Source organism: Danio rerio, chromosome 14, assembly GCF_052040795.2.
Source record: "Danio rerio strain M-AB ecotype USA chromosome 14, GRCz13ab, whole genome shotgun sequence".
In the NCBI taxonomy this organism is placed as follows: Eukaryota; Metazoa; Chordata; class Actinopteri; order Cypriniformes; family Danionidae; genus Danio; species Danio rerio.
The window spans coordinates 47,048,725-47,068,820 of NC_141034.1; the positions used below are offsets into that span (position 1 = coordinate 47,048,725).

Below are 20,096 nucleotides of genomic sequence, written 5' to 3' on the forward strand. Positions count from 1 at the left end.
TGTCACTTTAAGCTGTATAGAAGTGTCTTGAAAAATATCCAGTAAAATATTATTTACTGTCATCATGGAAAAGATAAAATAAATCAGTTATTAGAAATAAGTTTATAAAACTTTTATGCTTAGAAATGTGTTGAAACAATCTTCCCAAAACAGAAGAGAAATTGGGGGAAAAAAAATAATAAAAGGGTGCTAATAATTCAGGGGGGGGCTAATAATTCTGACTTCAACTGTTTGTACTAATATGCACTTGTAAAGTACCTGACTTTTTAGGGCACTAATGCAGTTTTAACATTAATTTGATTTTCATCCGGCAGTTAGCTCTCACATGGTCACGCACTGAAGCTAAGCAGGGCTGTGCCAAGTCAGTACATGGATGGAGACTACATGGGTTGCTACCGGAAGTGGTGTTAGTGAGGCCAGCACGAGGTGCTCAACCTGTGGTCTGTGTGGGTCCTAATGCCCCTGTATAGTAAAAGGGACTCTATACTGCTCAGTGAGCACTGTCTTTTGAAAGGTATGTTAAACCCAGGTCCTGACTCTCCTGTGGTCTCTAAAAAAATTTGCAGGATGTCCTTCAAAAAAAGAGTAGCGAAGTAACCCCAGCATCCTAGCCAAATTTGCCCACTCGCCTCTGTCCATCATGGCCTCCTAACATCCCCATATCATAACTGGCTTTATGACTCTGTCTCTTCTCCACCAAATAGCTGGTGTGCGGTCTGGCGCATTATGGTTGGCCATTGCATCATCCAGGTGGATGCTGCACACTGGTGTATGAGGAGATGGGATTTTTAATGACCAAAGAGAGTCAGGACCTTGGTTTAACGTCTCATCCAAAAGACCACGCCCACTGTCAGTGTAGTATCCCCTTCACTTTTACTGGGGCATTAGGACTCACACAGACCACAGGTTGAGCGCCCCCTGCTGGCCTCACTAACACCACTGCCAAAAGCAACCTTGTTTTCCCATGTGGTTTCCCATCCCGGTACTGACCAGACTCAGCCCTGCTTAGCTTCAGTGAGTAACCACTCTTGGGCTGCAGGGTGACATGGCTGTGGCTATGTATGCCTCAGTTTGCGTTTGATAAGCCAAACATGTTCTAGTGATACAACAGTGATTACTGTCCTATTGGGTTTACTTTATTTATAGAGTAATAAATGAGCTTATAAAATCATTTATGTAGATTTTTTTAAACCTACTCTGTAGATAATAGAGATCAATTTAACTTATTAAATCAATGCAGAATATGACCCCTTTAAAGAGATAGCTCACCCAAAACATAACTTTCGCTCATGTGGTTTCTTTCATCTGGTAAGCAGATGTATGCATATACATCTTAAGGTATGCATATGTGAAATGGCATTAATACACTCAGCTTGAACATCAGAGGGATTGTTCAGCCACAATTAAAATCATCTTCTCACTCTTCACATGCTCAAAATCTATTTGAGTTTATTTCTTCTGTTCACAAAATAATATAATTGGAAGAATGCTGGTTGCTGGGACCTGTTGACTTCCATAGCAGGAAAAAAAATACAATGGAAGTCAATGGGTGTCAGTGACCAGCATTTTTCTAAATATATTATTTTGTGAACAGAAGAAATAAACTCAAATAGATTTTGAACATGTGAAGAGTGAGAAGATGATTTTCATTTTGGGTGGACAATCCCTCTGATGTTCAAGCTGAGTGTATTAATGACATTTCACTTATGCATACATTCAGAAAGGTTATAGGGAAAAAAGTTGCCCTTCATTTAGATAAAAAATGCATTGTAAAGCTCAATGGGTCAAATATTACAAATAAGCTGAAGAAAAGTAACTTGGGAAAGCTTCATCAAACCCTAATATAACAGTCATGTTGTACTTTCTTGGTTTTATCGATCAGTTTTCACACTACTGGCTGAACAACTAAAAAGATACAAACATTAGGAAACAATTTGGGAGCTTCAAAGTCCTTTATTTACCTGAAGGCCATGTCAATGTACATGCAAATGTTTTAAATTAAGAACGTAAGCTAAAAATGGTGTACTATTTAAGTACATTTTGTAGAGTTCAGCAGACAGAAAGACTGGGATTTGCCTGAGGTTAATTTATTTTTATTTTAGTTCACAGAGTCATTGAGATGTCAATTCAAGAACCATTCTAAAATCATTGAGTTGAGACAGGTAATTTAGAGATACATTTGTGAGTCAAAATTTCACATTTCAATTGTTTCAACAAATCAGACCTCAAGGTTATATTATATGCAGTTCGTGATTCAGTGAGAACAACACAACAGAAAAGTGCACCTCTATTGCTTTTCAATAAAATCTGCAAACTTGTCTTTTTTTTAAACACAAAGCAACAATCTATGCTCTGTTTTAGCTCATTATTCTTTCCTCATCAGTAGAAGTGAGATATCTTAGAACTGCAACACAACCAGACATACAAAATAAAGTGATTCCAGTATTTTTTTAATTGACCCAGATCTTGAATACCGACCCTACTAATTTAGAATATTGAATGAAAATTTCCAACTCCCAAAAGAAGTCTGTGAAGCATTTAATAGTTTGCATATTAGTTTGTTTATAAAATGAAATCATTAGTAAGATGAGCAAAGATGAAAGAATAATTCACATAACAGTAATGGGGCTGAGTTAGCAAGGCTAATGTTCATTAAAAGAGCTGTAGAAGAGTTTAGAGAGTTTTTTTTTTTCTTTTAAGAAATAGTAAGAAAATAAAATCTCTTCTGGATAAGGATTTAGTTTAAGGATTTAGGGTCAGATAGAATGCAAATGCAACCTCTGTACTTATTTTAGGTGTTCTTGCTTGGAAAAATACATGCAAAATGATGTCGATCTACCTGGTGCCTTGGGTATTTATGCAAACACTGTGAGTTTTTGATTATATTTTATTCTTCTTTACACATTTGAAAATGAAAACAGATGTAGATCCGTTTGTTTTAGATATTAAAGTGACTCCAGCTGTTATAAATCAATTTCAGAATATGCAGAATCCCCCACTGCTCTTCACTGAATAACTTTTGTAATGTCTTTAGAAAAAAAAAAAAAATTAACTAAAATAAATGACTGTGCTTATATTGATAAAATAAAAATATAATGAATAACCAATTAAGATTAACATAATAGTTAAATGAAGCAATAAAAATGTAATAAATATTTTAATTAAAATTTAAAAATGAATAAAAACTAAATTCAAATGTATATAAGTTGTATTAAATATATATCTAAATAAAGTACAACAATTAGTGGGATAAAAAATAATGTACAAATGTGCTAGAATAAAAATATTAGCCATATGTTAATTAGATCAATAAAAAAAAATATTTACAAACTGGTTTATACTAACTACTAAATAAATAAATAAATATCTTATTTGGGGGTCTGTCATCTAAAGAGTGCAAACTCTGGTTTACATTAAATGTCTACAATTAAATCAATGCAAAATTAGCTTAAATTTCATCCCTTTTTAGTCATATGTCCTTGTACCCTGTGCTCAGACCATTTCCTAATTACCATAATTCCAAGGCGAGAACACATGATGTTCTGCTCAGAGCAGTGTTTGTCCTCCGACTCAGAATCATACATTTATTACAACATTACCATCATATCGCATAAGCATTACACCTAAATAATTATGTGAATAATTCAACAGTGTCTTTAAAGTATGCTTGAACCGCAAGTTGCTGAGACTTCTTACAGTATGTTGATGTTTGGAGACATTCTCCTCTTTTGTGCCAATTCACTCTTCGGGTTCTGTTACCCATGTTGTGAGAGTTTTAAAGGATGCAATGCACTCCGTTAATCGCTTGGAGAAAACCATCAAGTTGCACAGCAAAGTCTGATTTCAGTGAGTGGATAGCCTCGAGAATGACAGACTCTTGACAAGCACTACTTCGCCATTAGCTTAGATGGATTTAGCATCTGCCTCAACCTCTCCAGATACAGTCAATTTGCCTTGCTTCTGTGTTGTTTTAATTGGTTTTGGTGGCAACTTGTAACGATAAGATGTTTCTGTGTTTAATATTGAATCAGTCTGTCAACGTTTGTCGAGTTAAAATTGTAAATTTAAATCGGTATTTTTTTGCACGCTCATGTTTCCTGTCCACTCAACACTGTGACATAACAGAAAGTCTGTTCCAGTATGTTAATGTACTTCCAGCTTAACTGGAATACCGAATAGGGGGTAGGGCTTTCATTTTGTGCATCATTCCCTTGTAGCAAATTAACGGTAAAAGTGGCATGGTTAAAGGTCCTATGAAGTGCTTTGGAATGTGCATTTTTATATTTATTGCTTACATAATCTCAACTGAAAAATGAGAAGAGGGTGGGACATAGTAGCTCCTCCCCTTTAAAAAAACAGCCAATAGCATTTTGTTTTTCACCATAGCTCTGCCAGTAAGAGTGGTCGAGATCAAGCATGTCAAATGAAAAGCAAATTAGAAGCATCTTGAAGGGGGTGGGGCATTAGAACATTTGATTGAGAGCATTTGATTGGTCAAAATTTGATGAGAAAGTGAAGTATGAGGTGACGTTAAAAATAATCATTGATACATTTAGGCTGAAGTGACAAACTGCAAGCTTTGGATGTTTATATCACTTTTATGTTTGCTAAACACTAATTTTATTACTGTTTTAGAGCACACTAGCTAAAAGATATTCAGACGGAAACTAATGTCTGAATTTAATTTAGTTTAATTACACGGGACCTTCAATGCTGCGTTCACACCAGGCGTGCATGAAGTGTCAAGCGTGAATGATTTACATGTTAAGTCAATGCAAAGACGCAAATAGACATCCTGTGGCGTGATTTGAATGAATGAGGTAGTGCGAATGATGTGATTCACGCAAATGAACCAGCACAAATTGCGCAAATCACTCAAATTATATATTCTGAACTTCAGTGAATATTCGCGCTGTGTTAACCAATCAGAAGCTTTCTCTTGTAGAGGCGTGATTATGACTTAGTGCCTGTTGTTGGTGTCCAGAGGGGAAATTCTCTTGCCGACACCAAACAACAGCTCATCCAACTGAATTAGAGGTCTGCATTCCTGTGGTTGTACTGAGGGAGCTAGGGACCCGACCAGATTTCTTGCGGCGCAGGATAAATTTCTAAACAAAAAGCGGTAGCGGTCGGTAACTCCAGTGTAATTTGAATGTGAGCAGGTGTTCTAACAACCTACACTTTTAGTTTTTATCTCTCTCTTTTGGTTGTACCTAATTTAAACGTGAGATTTTGGAAACCAGATCTAAATTTAGCAGAAATGGTCGGGTCGGGTAGAAAACTGAGCAGGTCGGGCAGCGGGTGAACAAAGGCTGAATATACGGTGGGAGCGGTCGGGTGCGTATTAAAACCTGATGAGATCGGGACTAAAAATTCAGTCCTGTGCAGATCTCTAGTCTGAAGCACCGCTGAAAGCCTCCATCATTCAGGTATAATTTCTGGAGGAGTTGATGAACTCACGGAGCTGGGTGCACCTTAAAAGCATCTAGTGGACGCTGTTTTCTATGCACATAAAACACAGCTACTTTCTTAATAAAATCCATGTTAGTCATTTAGCAATGAAGCTATAATCACCATGCAGACAAATGCCCTGCCCATGACATGAACCTGCGTCTATTGTAAAGTCATTTTCACGTGCAAATTAAGCGAATTTATTTACACACAAATAAAGCGAGTAAACTTAAAATGTTCACACATCTATTTACGTGAAAACAGCACAATTTACTTTCACGTGCCACGTCTGGTGTAAACACAGCATGAGAATATTGTGGCTGAAGCAGCGAAAATGAGTTCAACCTAGAAGAAGAAATGCAGAAGCAAATGTCTGACTATTATCGAAGATTACCAAAACACATTTTTCAGTGGATTAACTTGCACGGATTAATTATCCACCTTAAGAATAACAATGTGAGCTATCAAAATAAACATTGTACATTTTGATTTTAATAATGCTTCAGATGCATCCTAGTTAGGCTAATCTGATCCGTGACTCAGAAACACAATTGTATCCATCGCACCCCCTAGCATTAATCACATCGCTCAGATCTCTTTTTATTTTTAAGTTTATTATCAAAAACATGTCCAGGTGCCGACGCCATCGCTGTTTTACAAAGACATGCATGTGAACCACAACAGGAAGCAAAGAGCACTGGGGTTAGTCTATTTGGTACCCACAATGCACTGCTGACACGGCAGTCCATCAAAGGTGCAGCTCTAAAGAGCCCGAGTACCCACAGCTGAAAAGAACAATTACCACTTCTATCACTTCCTCTAAATTAGCATTCATTTGAGATATGATTTACTACAAAGAAAAGCCATTTTTCCCTCATTTTCTCTTCCTTTCTTTGCAGGCTTTCTTCTCGTCTGTCGTCTGTCGTTTCCCTACGGGAGCGGGTTAATGTAGTAACATTTGTATTCTCCTCTTGAGTCTCCGACAGGCGATGAGGATCTACGGCAGGTCAGTCACTCTCTCTCTCTCTCTCTCTCTTTCGCTCCGTTTCTCGCTCCTCCTTCCCTCCGCCTCTTCTTTTTCTCTCATCCGTGGCTCTTTGAAGAGATAAAGATGCTCTAATTGCATTTGCATATCGTGGCTCGTGGGTCGTGACTCTTGGCCACGTGACGTGTGGGCAAACATGAAAAACACATCCAGCTCTCGAACTCTTTCAACTGTGCATCTGTATTCCTGCGTCTAGGCCTGGAAAAAGAAAAATCCTAGATCAAGGCAATTTTGCGAAGATTGGCTTGATTTTAATTTTATGATGTGGCTCGAGTCTGTTCTTTTTTCCAGTATGCACTTGAATGATCCTGTTGTTCTGTTGATTGATTCACACTTATTTTAAGGTACATTTCTGAATGTTTTAAAACCATTAACCATGACTTTTAGCCCCTAATTTGCTGCTTATTAATAGTTGCTAAGGTAGTTGATAGGATTAGCTATTGGGTAGGATTAGGGATGTAGAATAAGATACTGCAGAATAGACAGCCAATATCTTAATAATAAGCAGACAATAAGCCACTAATTCAATTCAATTCAATTCGATTCAATTCATCTTTATTTTTATAGCACTTTTACAAAGTAGATTGTCAAAGTGGCTTATCGTAATAGTTCTAGTTAATTAAAACTGCATTGAGAACTAAGTTGAAGTTCAGTTTAGTTCAAATCAGTGTGGTTTAAATTTCACTGCTGAAAGTCCAAACACTGAAGAGCAAATCCATCGATGCGCAGCTCCACAAGTCCCAAACCAAGCAAGCCAGTAGCGAGGAGCAAACTTCACCAATTGATGAAAGTGAAGGAAAAAAAAAACATTGAGAGAAACCAGGCTCAATTGGGCACGACCATTTCTGCAGTCCAGACACTGAAGGCTGAAGAATGCCTAATGTCCATTGTAAAATAGCTGTAGGTGTGAGTAGGTCACCGGTGGGTTTTTAAGGCTGGCTCACGAGATCAATGCGAAGACTTGTCTGTCACTGGGGTCTTATAACAAAGATTGGTGGTAAAGTGTATTTCTCTACTAATACTGATGACTATTTTAATATTAATTAAATATTCTTTTCTGGGTCATTTCGTACCTTGTGTACACACAAAACACATATAAATAAGAGACCGCTTGAAATGTATCTGGATTTATGTATGCTATGATCACCAGCGATCTGGCAGCTGCAGATCGCTGAAAAACAGATCGCTAAAGAACTACAAATCTGCTGTTACACGGACTACAGATCCAGTCATGCACCACACACACACCTGTTCCAGATCATGATTGATTACACTCACACAGCTGGGAGCTGCTCAAAGACTGATTACAAGTACTATTTAAAAAGCACTCACACAAGCATCATAGCTGAGTCTTGTTTATCTGTTTGTGAACTAGATGATGCGTTTAGATTGTCTTGCCGCTTTTGACCCTTGTTTTTTTTGTTTTAGGTTATCTGCTTGTACTGCCTGTAACATTCGCCTGCTATTTCACTATGCCTCTGGATTTCCTGTATACATCTGTTTGCCATAGTGTTGACCGTTGCTTGCCTGACCATACTCTGTTCAATGTTGATGATAGTAATTGTGGAACCAACATCTCTACTTGCTATACACTTTTTATACACATTTACACTTATTTAACGACACACTTTACATGCCAATTTGCATATAACAGCTGAACATATAACATTGTATATAGTACATACACTTGTCAGTCTGTATATTTGCATTCACTACTTACTTTTATTTTAAATATATATATAATATATAATATATAATATATAATATATATATATATATATATATATATATATATATATATATATATATATATATATATATATATATATATATATTGGCATGAAAAAAAGTATAAATAAATAAATAAAAATGTTTCTTCCCAATCTCGTTGAGGTTTTAAAATAAAAATTTTTATATATATATATATATATATATATATATATATATATATATATATAAACATTTTATTTTTATTTTTTTTATTAATTGATCAAAATAATAAAAATGCACCATTTATTCAGACATTTATTTATTTTTATACCACTGTTTGAACATTAGATGTTAAGAAATCAAGAAATGAATATTGATTGGAAAAACCCTGAATTGCAATCCCAAAAGAAACCCAAAAATTATTTAATCAAACCTTAGTGAATCTAATGAAGCTGACAAACATTTACTGTACTTTTTAATGGCAAATCCATGCCTAAAATTTAACTGTTAATTAATAAAATTAACAAAGATTAATAAAAGTATATACTGTAGTTGGCACCTGCTTGGTAATGGCAAATCCAGTGAAAGTATTAGTATAAAATACAAATACTAAAAAAATACATATAATAGTACAGTAAAAAAAAAAAAGTGTTTCTGGCTTATTTTATTGTATTTTATTTCTCCCGCAGTTGCACATGGAAAGTGGTCCTGGAATCTTTCACTGGTTTAATGTTTGGCACTTGTGTACACAGAAATTGTCCGGGTTGCAGATCGCTCAGGCAGTGGAAAATTGAAGAATAAACATTTGATCATTTCTTTTTAGCATCTAAGGTCTCGTCTCGCCCTCTTTCTCTGTCTCTTTGTGTTCTGGCAGAGCCGGTGGAGGCTTGTTACACATTTTATTACACCGTCTGGGTTCTTTGATATAATATTCTCATATTTTTTCTGCTACAAATGAAAGACCCAGTCAAATCAAAATTAAAAATAAATATTTTTGTTCTTCTTTTTTGGTCACATTATACTTTATGGTAAAATTCTTGCTTTTAACAAACCATTACCTACACTTTAAAATAATGCTGGGTTCCACACAATAGATTTTTGATCAGTAATGGTGTTGGGTGGCATTTCGTTGGAGGCTCACACAGCTCTCCATGGGCTTTCCAGATTGCCATTAGATACAGAGATGAGATCCTCAGATCCCTTGTGAGAACATATGCTGGTGCAGTTGGCTCTGGATTCCTCCTAATGAAAGACAATTCTAAACTTCATGTGGCTGGAGTGTGTCAGCTGTTCCTACAAAATAAAAGCATTGATGCTATGGACTGGCCCATTACTTTCCCAGACCTGAACCACCAACAACACATTTCACCACAGACTGTCCAGGAGTTGGCGAATGCTTTAGTCCAGATCTGGAAAGAAATCCCTGAGGAGGCCATCCACCACCTCATCAGGAGCATATACAGGCATTGTATGGAGGCAATAGGTACGTGGAGGTCACACACACTACTGAGCCTCATTTTGACTAGTTTAGATACAATTTAAGGACACTGCATCAAAGTTGGATCAGCCTCCAGTGTGTTTTCCACTTATATTTTGAGTGTGATTCCAAATCAAGACCTCCATGGATTAATAAATTGCAATTCCGATGATAATTTTTAAGTGATTATGTTGTCAGCACATTCAATGTTATGTAAAGAACAAACTACGCAATAAGAATATTTCATTCATTTAGATCTAGGATGTGTTATTTTAGTGTCCCCCCCCCCCCCCCCCTTTTTTTTTTTTTGAAGCATTTAGTGCTTAAAAATGGTGATAGAAAAAAGAAAGCATAACTTTAGTTTGAGTACCAATTTTCACTAAAGAAAACTGACTTGACCTTGAACTACTGACTTCAGACAGACTTTGTACCTTAACTTAGTGGTCCCTAACCCCCGGGGAACAAACCAGTACTAGTCCGTGAATCAATTGGTACCAGGCTGTAAAAGAAAGAAATAATTAATTATGTCAGTTTTATTTATTATTTGAGTTTGAATGATCTTTTATTTTGATCTTCTAAATCTTTAATTTTGAATGATTACCGTATTCTCTCGGTTACATCTCAGTGACTTGATCACCAAAATTTAACCCACAAGCTAGTGAAATGAATACGAAACAGACGTCTTTGGAAAGTTTCTTTGCGAAGGGAAAAAAAAAAGTCCAGTATTACAGAATGAAACCAGATCAAAACCTGCTGTCAGGTGCAAACATTCATCCCAGTCAGCAAAAGGTTCATAAAGCTTTTTCGATTTTGAGCGGACGATGTTTGCATCCAGCATAATGTTCTTTTTCTCGCAGTCACTGATCCACAAAGCGAAAGCAGACTCCAGACACCTGATGCGCAGCGCACAGGCCCGGGTTGGCTAATCGGGAGGACCGGGAGAAATCCTGGTGGGCCGGTCTGTTTTTTGGCCGCGAGGGCCGGTGTTCCTAGCTGCTTGCACTCTCAGCAGTCACACTTTTTTCATTTATTTATTTATTTGACCATAGCTTCACTTTTTTTATTCATTATTTTGCCGCAGCTCCGCTATTTTTATTTATTTTCTCGCAGCCCCGTGAGCAAATTGCAGCCTGCAGGTTAACTAACGTTAATGATGATGTAACTATCGACCCCAAACAGCGGCACCTTAGTGAATATAAGAATTCGAATAATTCATATTAATGAATAATACACCTGCTCAATGAAAATGAGATGATTTACTACAATAATAAATCTGACATCACTTGATCAGAAATCTAAAAAGGAGTAAAAAGATCAAGCCATCAACATCAGCACGTTGCGTAATAACGCCGCGGACCCGTGTTCGAATCTCACCTGAAAAATTATTATTATTATTATTTTTTTTCATTTTTATTAAGACATATAATACTGTTAGGATTGTTGAACATTTGAATTTCTAAAGCAGTTGTTTTCTTGAAAAAGATGTGATAGTGCCATTAGAAACTGAATTGGAATCAGTTGTGAAATGAGGTGGGCCGGTCTGTCTTGAAACTCCAGGGCTGAAATCGAGTCCCACTCCGGCCCTGGAAGCGCATTTGACAATTGGAAGTAACACACACAAGACATACACATTTGCATGTTATTTAAAATTAAATTATTTAGATGACGCTCTGTGGTATGGCAGAAATATGAATAGTGTCGTGAGTCGTAGCGGCACCAGTGTCCGTTCTATGATATAAACTTATGTTTGCATGGTGCTGCATGCTACGTCGCAGCCGGTGTGTGCCCCCCTTTACAGTGGTCTTGCTGATGACAGTTACAATCCTTTTTGCGTCCTTGTTGAAACAAGCAGTCAAAGATTTGTTAACTTGGCAAGCTGAACACAATCTGTATTGTACATGAGACACAAAAAATTGCCAGCAGTTTAGAAAACATTTTGGTCTTCATAGTGCCTCAATTCATATGCCAATTTCCAATAACCATTTATTCCCTCCCTTTATATTACATCATGTATTTAATACTTGGTCAATGAAAGGCCTAGCCACTTTAAACGATCTGTATGATAATAATGTTTTCTCCTCCTTTCAATCCTATCAACTAAATTTGATTTCCCTAACAGCCATCTTTTCCGTTTCTTTCAAGTGAGACATTTTTTTTCAAAAATTGTTCCCCCATTTTCCTAATCGCCACCCCGAATCAGAGTTATATCAAATTCTTAACCTCAATCCAAGTCAAACATGGCTGATATCTACAATTTATGCTAGAATAACTACTTTTCTTCCATCTCCAACTGGTTTACTTAAACAAACATGGGAGCAAGATCTGGAAATTCTCTGAGGACCAATGGAAAGACATTCTTAGTTTAGTTTACTCTTCATCTATTTGTGCCAGACACAGCCTACTACAAATGTAAAGTACTTCATAGGACCCATTTTACTAATGACAAACTCTAGAATATTTCCAGAGAGAAGTGATGTCTGCAACGGCCGAATACCTTCACATGTTTTGGTCATGTTCAATATTAACAACCTATTGGTCCAATATTTTTAAAACTCTTTCTCAAGCTCTTAATATAATCATCACTCCTGACCCTCTGACTGCCCTTTTTGGTTATCTTCCAAGCCCAACTACACAAACATCAACACACTGCGTCATTGCCTTTACCACCTTGCTTGCCAGGCGCACAATTCTCCTCAAATGGAAGCATGTGTCCCCTCCATCATCAGAACACTGGATTAAAGAGAGGTTCTACATTGCATCTATCTTGAGAAAGTGACACATTGTTTTAAAGGATCACCGAACTCATTTAACAAAACATAGAGTCCCATACTGTAAGTCATTAAAAACCCTAACATTTCAGGAACTGCTGACTAGAATTTCGAAATGGAGAAAGACTTTTAGTGTTTATTTTACGTTTTCATCTTCTGTATTTACCCATATATTTATTTTATTATTTGTTTTTTATTTATTTATAATTTTTTCAGTTGGCTTATTATTTATGTATCTGTGTCTTGATTCATCTTTGCGTACTTATTAAAGGCCTCAGAAAATAGGGAGGGGTAGGAGATGGGAGGGATGGTGCATAGAAGGGGGTAGAAAAGTTTAAGTTTGATTTAAGAGTTCTACAGTTTTCTTGTTTCTGTTGCTATGTATTTCATGTAATCTCTTTGCTGATAGGACTTCTATTTTACATATACATTAGTAAGTTTGTATATAAAAAAAAAAAAAATCATGTCAAATTGCACAAAAAAAATTGGCAAAACTGTGAGGCCGCGAAAGGTGAACCGCGTTACAGTGAGGGACCACTATTTGCTAGGGCTGCACGGTAGAACTGCGATACTATAGCTCCAAAATACTGGTGGTGCCACTGTAGTTTGCAAATGGTAGTATCGTTAATAACTGTCTATCTACAATGGATAATGTTGGATGTGGAAAAGTTACTAAAATGCTCACACGCTTGTGCAACAATAGATCTTTTATTTTAATAAGAGACAATCTCTTTAAAAAGACTCACAAAGTAAAATTTTGAATTACTTTGGATTATTAAGTGATAAGACTGAGAGAATAACAATAGATGAAAAACCCAAAATAGCAACAAGAAACATTGAAACTATTTTTGACCACTTCATATAGCCTAATTCTTTTGGAAAAAAGCTATTAATGTAACAAATTTAATTTGGTATAGTTTGTATCTTTATTTATTGTATTTTTGTTGGTCAGTTATCTAAAAAATGAACAAAAATAATGAATAAATTAGGTGAAGTGACATGCAAATATGACTTTTTCAGTAAAAAGGAATTATGAATTAAATTCAAGACCTATTATAAGATATAAAATATAGTATTTCTGACAATTTTCTTTATAATTTCAGTTCTGAATTACAGTATCGCAACACTACTTAGTATCGATTCGTTATACTTGAGCTGGTATAGTGTCGTAAGATTAAATAATGGTATCACAACAACCCTACTTTATACACTTTTCAGTAGACTAATTATCTCAGACAAACACTGCAGAGTTTTTATTTTTTTTTTTTTCTCCAATTCTTTATTTTTTTATTTTGTTAGCTTGTCATGCTCTAAGTAAAGGTTAATAGTCACCTCACAATCTACACACACCCACCCCCTGGGTCGCAGTAAAATTGTCAAGTGTTGACCGGTCTGCGGTAATAAAAAGATTGGGGACCAATGCCTTTACTGCCATCAAGCTTAATATATAGGCAAGAATGGTTCCACTTTGTAGTTGACATGTAACAGGTTAAAACTGCTGTTACAACACTCCTCCCATCCACCACACAATTACCCTTTCTTTTTCTCCATCTCTCGTCTCTCCTGGAGGGGTTTTGGGTTTCTCCCCTTGTTTGCTTTCATAGTTAACTCTTTTCCGTCAGTCTCGAAACAAGTAAAAGGACACCAATGTCAACAGAATTGCTGGAAAGGATCAGAACACCAACACCCATTTAGTTCTCCAGGAAACCTTTGCCAAAAGCCAATTAAGCGACGATAGCATAAATAATCATAGAATATAATACCCTGCGTACGCAAGCTTTGGCCTCTTATACAAACACACCGACTTTACCGACCTTGTGTCGGGGTCCAAATTCAGGTATAATTAGGAGGTTTGCAGCAACAGATATGCTTACTGTGAGCTTCCAATTATGTCCAATCTGTCTCCATTTCACAACACCCGACTGCACCGAGTGTGTATGTGTGTGGCAAAAAGATGGAGTAAAATGTCAGAGTAATTTGTGTTAAATCAAGCCATGGCATAGACAACCAGCAATGTTGTTGCATTCTGGGAGCCCATTTTAGGAGTTGTGTAGCACTCTCCACCAATGGAAATTAATGATTTGAGAGTCGAGGTCATGCATGTGTGTTTGTGTGTGTTTGTGTCCCATGCTACAGAGAAGGGTAGCATTAACAATGAAGCTCAAAGCCATTATAACACAGGCCTGTCAGAACAACACACACTCTCTACATCCCATCGAAGCATTTGAGACCAACAGTGAAACACTGTTACAACTCTTCTTTGATCTGCGTTATGAAATGATGCGCTTCACATACACATTCAAACAAAACACACATGCACACACATTCACACACGCGCTCATTGTCAGATGAGAGTTGTGAACGTAATGGTGCATTGCAGGTGTAGCCTCAACAGCCCATTTGTCAGGAGAGGCATTCAATTAGAGTTGAGAGACTGAGAGCCCGCCAGAGAGAAAGAGAATGAAAGAGACAGAGAGAAAGTTAATAGAGTTAACCCTTCAATGAGAGTTGCTGCTGTACAGGCCCCAACATTGTGTAAGGGCTTTTTTTCAAATGTGCAAATAGGCTCTTCTTAGTAAGACACAAAATGCTGTGGTCAATGCAATATATCAGTGCAAAAAATAATCTGTTTTGTTCACTAACTATGCAAACAAGTTAAAGTAGGCGCTAAATTACTGGATAATGGTTCATTTTGTACATTCTTTGCTATATATTCTTGCTTGTTCAAACTACTTATTTAAAATGAGCAGAAACAACACAATTCTTGAGATTTCATTGGGACTAATTAGATTTTTTTTTTATGTTCGATCAACATAAATATGTTAAGGGTCAAGTTAACTTAATCAATTTGTGTTGGGAAAACATGAATGAATTGTGTGGAACCCTGCATTTTTTTAACAGTGTGTGTGACAGCTCATGTGACCAGACTTTTAGATTGGTGTGTAAACAATTGTTTAGGGGTGCGTTGCATGGTTTGCGGCAAGAATGATGTAGTGAGGAGTGTTTCCCAAAACCGTTGCTTTTTCGCAGATCAATTGTTTGAACAACGTACGTTACAACATAAAATATCTATAATAATGATCTAATTGGGGAGAAGTAACAACTTCTCTAGAGAAAAAAAAAACATAATTTTTTTGTGAAAGTTATATTGTTTTTACAGACATACACATTTTTTAATCCAATATTAGTTTTAATAAAACCATGCGCTCGTTTTCCATTTTAATTGAAATATATGAAAATGGAACATACGGGCAGAATTAGTAGCCCCCCTGAACTATGAGCCGCCTTGTTTATTTTTTCAACACATTTCTAAACATAATCATTTTAACAACTCATTTCTAATGACTGATTTATTTTATCTTTGCCATGATGACAGTTAATAATATTTTACAAGACATTTTTTTACAACTTAAAATGGCATTTAAGGGCTTAATTAGGTTAATTAGCTTAACTATGCAGGTTACAGTAATTAAGCGAGTTATTGTATAACGGTAGTTTATTCTGTAGACTATCAAAAACAATTAGCTTAAAGGGGCTAATAATTTTGACGTTTAAATGGTGTTTAAATAAAATTAAAAACTGCTTTAATTCTAGCTGAAATAAATAAGACTTTCTCCAGAAAAAATAAATAAATAAATAAAAATTCAGACATACTGTGAAAAGTTCCTTGCTCTGTTAAACATAATTTGGGAAATATTTAAAAAAGAAAAAAAAATTGAAAGGGGGGGCTAATAATTCTGGCTTCAACTGTATGTAGGGCCCATGTTTCCTTTACAAATAATTTTAAGAATATTTCATATTCTATTATAAAACATACAACCATTTACAACGCATATTCTAACCTCATATATAAATCATTGAAAAAATGATTTTCCGTTGACCTTTTGACATAAAAAGTTACTTATGTACTATAAAAGTCTTGTTTGTTTTAAGTCTGTATAAACCAGAAGTTTCTGAGACTTTAACTTCAGCATGCTGATGTACTTACTTCTGAGACAGAATATTGAATATTACAGTTTTTTTTTTTTTTATGCACTAGCAAAACACACACACTTCAATTTCACACAAACTTTAAGAACTCAGAAGATTGAAACACAACCTTTTGTCCTGTTGTGCTTTGTCCAGTGTAGACACTCTTACTAATTTTTACAATTACAAATTATAATTCATTCTATTGGTTTATTATAACATTAAAACAATGGATTTTTTAAGCAAGAAATTGTCCGTTTATGTGCTTCATATTTCTGTCTTTTTAAACTAAAGTCAGTTTAATGCAAGCTTTATAGAAATATAAATAAGAAATAAGAGAGGATGCAAAAGGATAGAAAAGTAATCTGATAAAATCTGGAATTCTGAAAAAAGAAATGCACCTTCATGCAGTTTATAACTTGTTGCAATTGTTCTGTGGTACAAAAGAAAACTGGTAATGCTGCTATGGAAAAAAAAATAATATTAATTCATATTATTTCTGAGCTTCTCTGGATTAACAGTTTATAGTTTAAGTAAAACGCCACTTGTGTTTGTCATTTTGTAAAATACTCAGATTTATTGCAAATTCTTTTCTTTAATCTATCTGTTTGTATGTCAGTCTGTATGTCTACATGTCATGTTTTTGGCACATACAGTAGTTTATATTAATTTGGGCAACACAGAAGCATCAGAAAATAACACTTATTTCCAGTTACAACAATGGGGAAAAATCTAATTCTGCCATATTCAGATTTTTATTTATTTTTTTTTATAAAAAATATATTTAAATACAAATTATTCATTGAATTTATCTGTATTATTTGAAAGAAATGTTATACTTTATATTTCATGTTAGCTTTATAGCATAAACAAATAATGACACTTCTCTTAAACCTAAAAATAAATCCTGAGACGTGGAGGTATGAACCGATACAGTCATCCCAGTAGCCTCTAGTGCTTCTTCAGAGAATATGAATCATGTTGTTAAAAGTCAATTGAATTAAAACACTCCAAATGACCCCATTCTGACCATATTTCCCCAGGATGGCAAATTATGAAAGAGGGAGTTTGAGACATAGAAACTGTGCCTTATCCTTTCTGTCCACACTATTTCCTTTCTCATTTTTGATTCTCATTATTGATATTGATTCTTTCTATCTTCATCTCTCTCTTTCGTCATCCCACTTTCTCCTTCTAGTGTTTTGAGAATTGCACTATAGAAATGTTTTGTCTGGAATCCTAAAAGTGTTCTTACACCATGCACTTCAGTTATTATTTAAAGAGCCCATATTATACATGAAATAGGGTCATATCTTGGTTGTAAGGGTCTCCAACAACAGTCTAATATGCATGCAAGGTCAAAAAACACTTTCATGGTCTTATAATCTGCATTTATTTTTACCTAATTATCCCAGCGACTCCTGTATGAATCGTTCAGTGATTCATTTGTTCCCAAACCCCTCCTTAGCGCGAAGCTAATCTGCGCTGATTGGACCGATGACAGTCTGTCGCGATTGGTCGACTGCCTTCAGTCAGAGAGTGAAATGGCCAATAGCTAATCAGCAATTTAAAAAGTAATCACAGTTCATACACGCTAGATAGTGTAGGCGTGGATTTTAGCTGCCACACACACACAAACACACACACACACACCTCCGGACGAGAACGCTCCCGCTTCCGCCCGCACCCGCCAGGTTTTAGCCTTAGAACCCGCCCCGTATTCTGCCCGCCGCGCCCGATCCCGCTAAAGAGCGGGGGAGAACAAAACCGAAAATCTGTATAAACACACACACAGCACCAAGCATAAAGCTCTCGCTCGCTCGCTCGCTCTCTCTCTCTCTCTCTCATACGCGCGCGTGCGCACTAACACACAAGCACCAAGCAGACACATCTTTCTCTTTCTCAGGCAGCCCGCTCCCGTCCCAAATCAAACCCGTTACCGACCGCTCCGGCGATTTATTCGGAAATTTATTCCCGCGCCGCAGAAATCTGGCGCGGGGACAGCCGCGGGTATGCACACCTCTAACGTTACCACGGAGCTCCATAAACAAAGCACCACGCGTCGCGTTTTTAACGTGACTTTGCACGCGATAAGAGAATATAGCCAGTTAACCTGATACAGTACACTCGGTTACAAGTAACAAATCACAACTAAATACATTTGCAAGCTAGAGTCAACGAGGCAACAACTTTAACCGCACGTACTTACACTTGAGAAATGGAAGAAACCCATCCTGATGTCCATCAGTAAGTTACTGATCCTTCCTTTAACAAACGCAGATGAAGTATTCTTTGTAGCATGTAGCTTCCAGAAGTTTCCAGTAGTTTCCAACTGCTTGGCTATAATGCTGAGGTTTCATCTTTGGGTAGAGACTCAATATAATATCCATCTGCAATGTGTCTTCAATCGACCGGCATGTTTGTGTGCGTGTGTTTGTGGGTGTGTGTGTGTGTGTGTGTGTCTGGGTTACTGCGTCAGAGGGCGGGGCCTCAGGTTTGAAATCTCCCGGGTTTGCGCGTGCACGTGAAAAACTTTGTTTCGTTCGTACGTCATGGCGAAACACCTAATGAGTCGGTATCAAGGCGACTCGTTTGAAGCACTATGAATCGACTCTTTTATAGATGAATCAACAGTTTTAAACACTGTATTTTTACAGATTTAAGCCTTAGCTGGATACTTCACTTCACTTAGAGCTGTGTTACACACTACATGGAGGGGAATTTTCAAAAACCCATAATATGGGCTCTTTAACAAACAGACACACAGACAGACAGACAGACAGAGACAGACAGACAGACAGAAATAGACAGACAATAATTAAAAAATGTTACATTTTATCAGAAAATGCAAACAATAAATGCTATTTGCCAATTACAAGCAGTCATAGCATAAAAGTGTTAACATTGCATGTCTCATGTACAGTATTTACTCAATGTTAACTGATAAACAATGTCATGTAGCATTAAATTAACCTTGGTGAATGTAATCAGTATCTACAGTTCATTAGTTCACTTGAGAAATGTTACTTCAATATTTTCAGTATTGTCATATATATTCATTAGCACATATTTTACTTAGTAATCTGAATGGTGTTTAAATAAATGGCATTAAAACATGATTATATTTCAACAACAGATTCGAATTGAACATCATGTTATGATTACATTTAGATGTTAATATTTAAAAAAGCTATCATCTTACATAGTTAAATACAGTTTCTATTTGTGTTAAATTACAGTTGTATTAAATAACTAATTTAGGCTCTGTTGTTAATTGTTAATTTAAGATTAAAGTGATGTAGAAAGTATAAGTCTTTTTAAGATTTATGTATCTTTAAGAAGGTCAGGTCCCACTTTATTTTAAGTGGCTTTTATTACTACAGCATGTACTTACATCAAAATACAAGTACAATGTACTTATTGAGGTTATGAAGTATTGCACAAATCTTTTGGTGCTCTTAAAGTGGGATTTGTTTTGTAAAATAATAGTACGATGTTGATGTTCTGATTATATATTTTTTTCCTCCGGAGAAAGGCTTATTTGTTTTATTCCAGCTAGAATAAAAGCATTAAAAAAAACATAAATAAGAAAATAAAACATTTTAAGGTCAAAATTATTTGCCCCTATAACCAATTGTTTTTTGTCTACAGAGCGAAACCATCTTTATACAATAGC

The 20,096-nt window shown here is 36.0% G+C and overlaps 1 protein-coding gene across 4 annotated transcripts in view; it reads right to left on the minus strand.

The window, feature by feature from the left end:
- The window catches only part of LOC147834029 (uncharacterized), a 1,152,336-nt gene that overhangs the window by 990,766 nt on the left and 141,474 nt on the right, over positions 1-20,096 (minus strand). The window contains exon 2 of one of the 4 annotated variants that reach the window (XR_015507926.1): positions 6,045-6,694. The exons of the other annotated variants lie outside the window; for them this stretch is intronic. The gene's annotated coding sequence lies outside the window, so the exon portion shown is untranslated. Of the gene's footprint in view, positions 1-6,044; positions 6,695-20,096 lie in introns of those variants that run through there. 4 annotated transcript variants of the gene reach the window in all.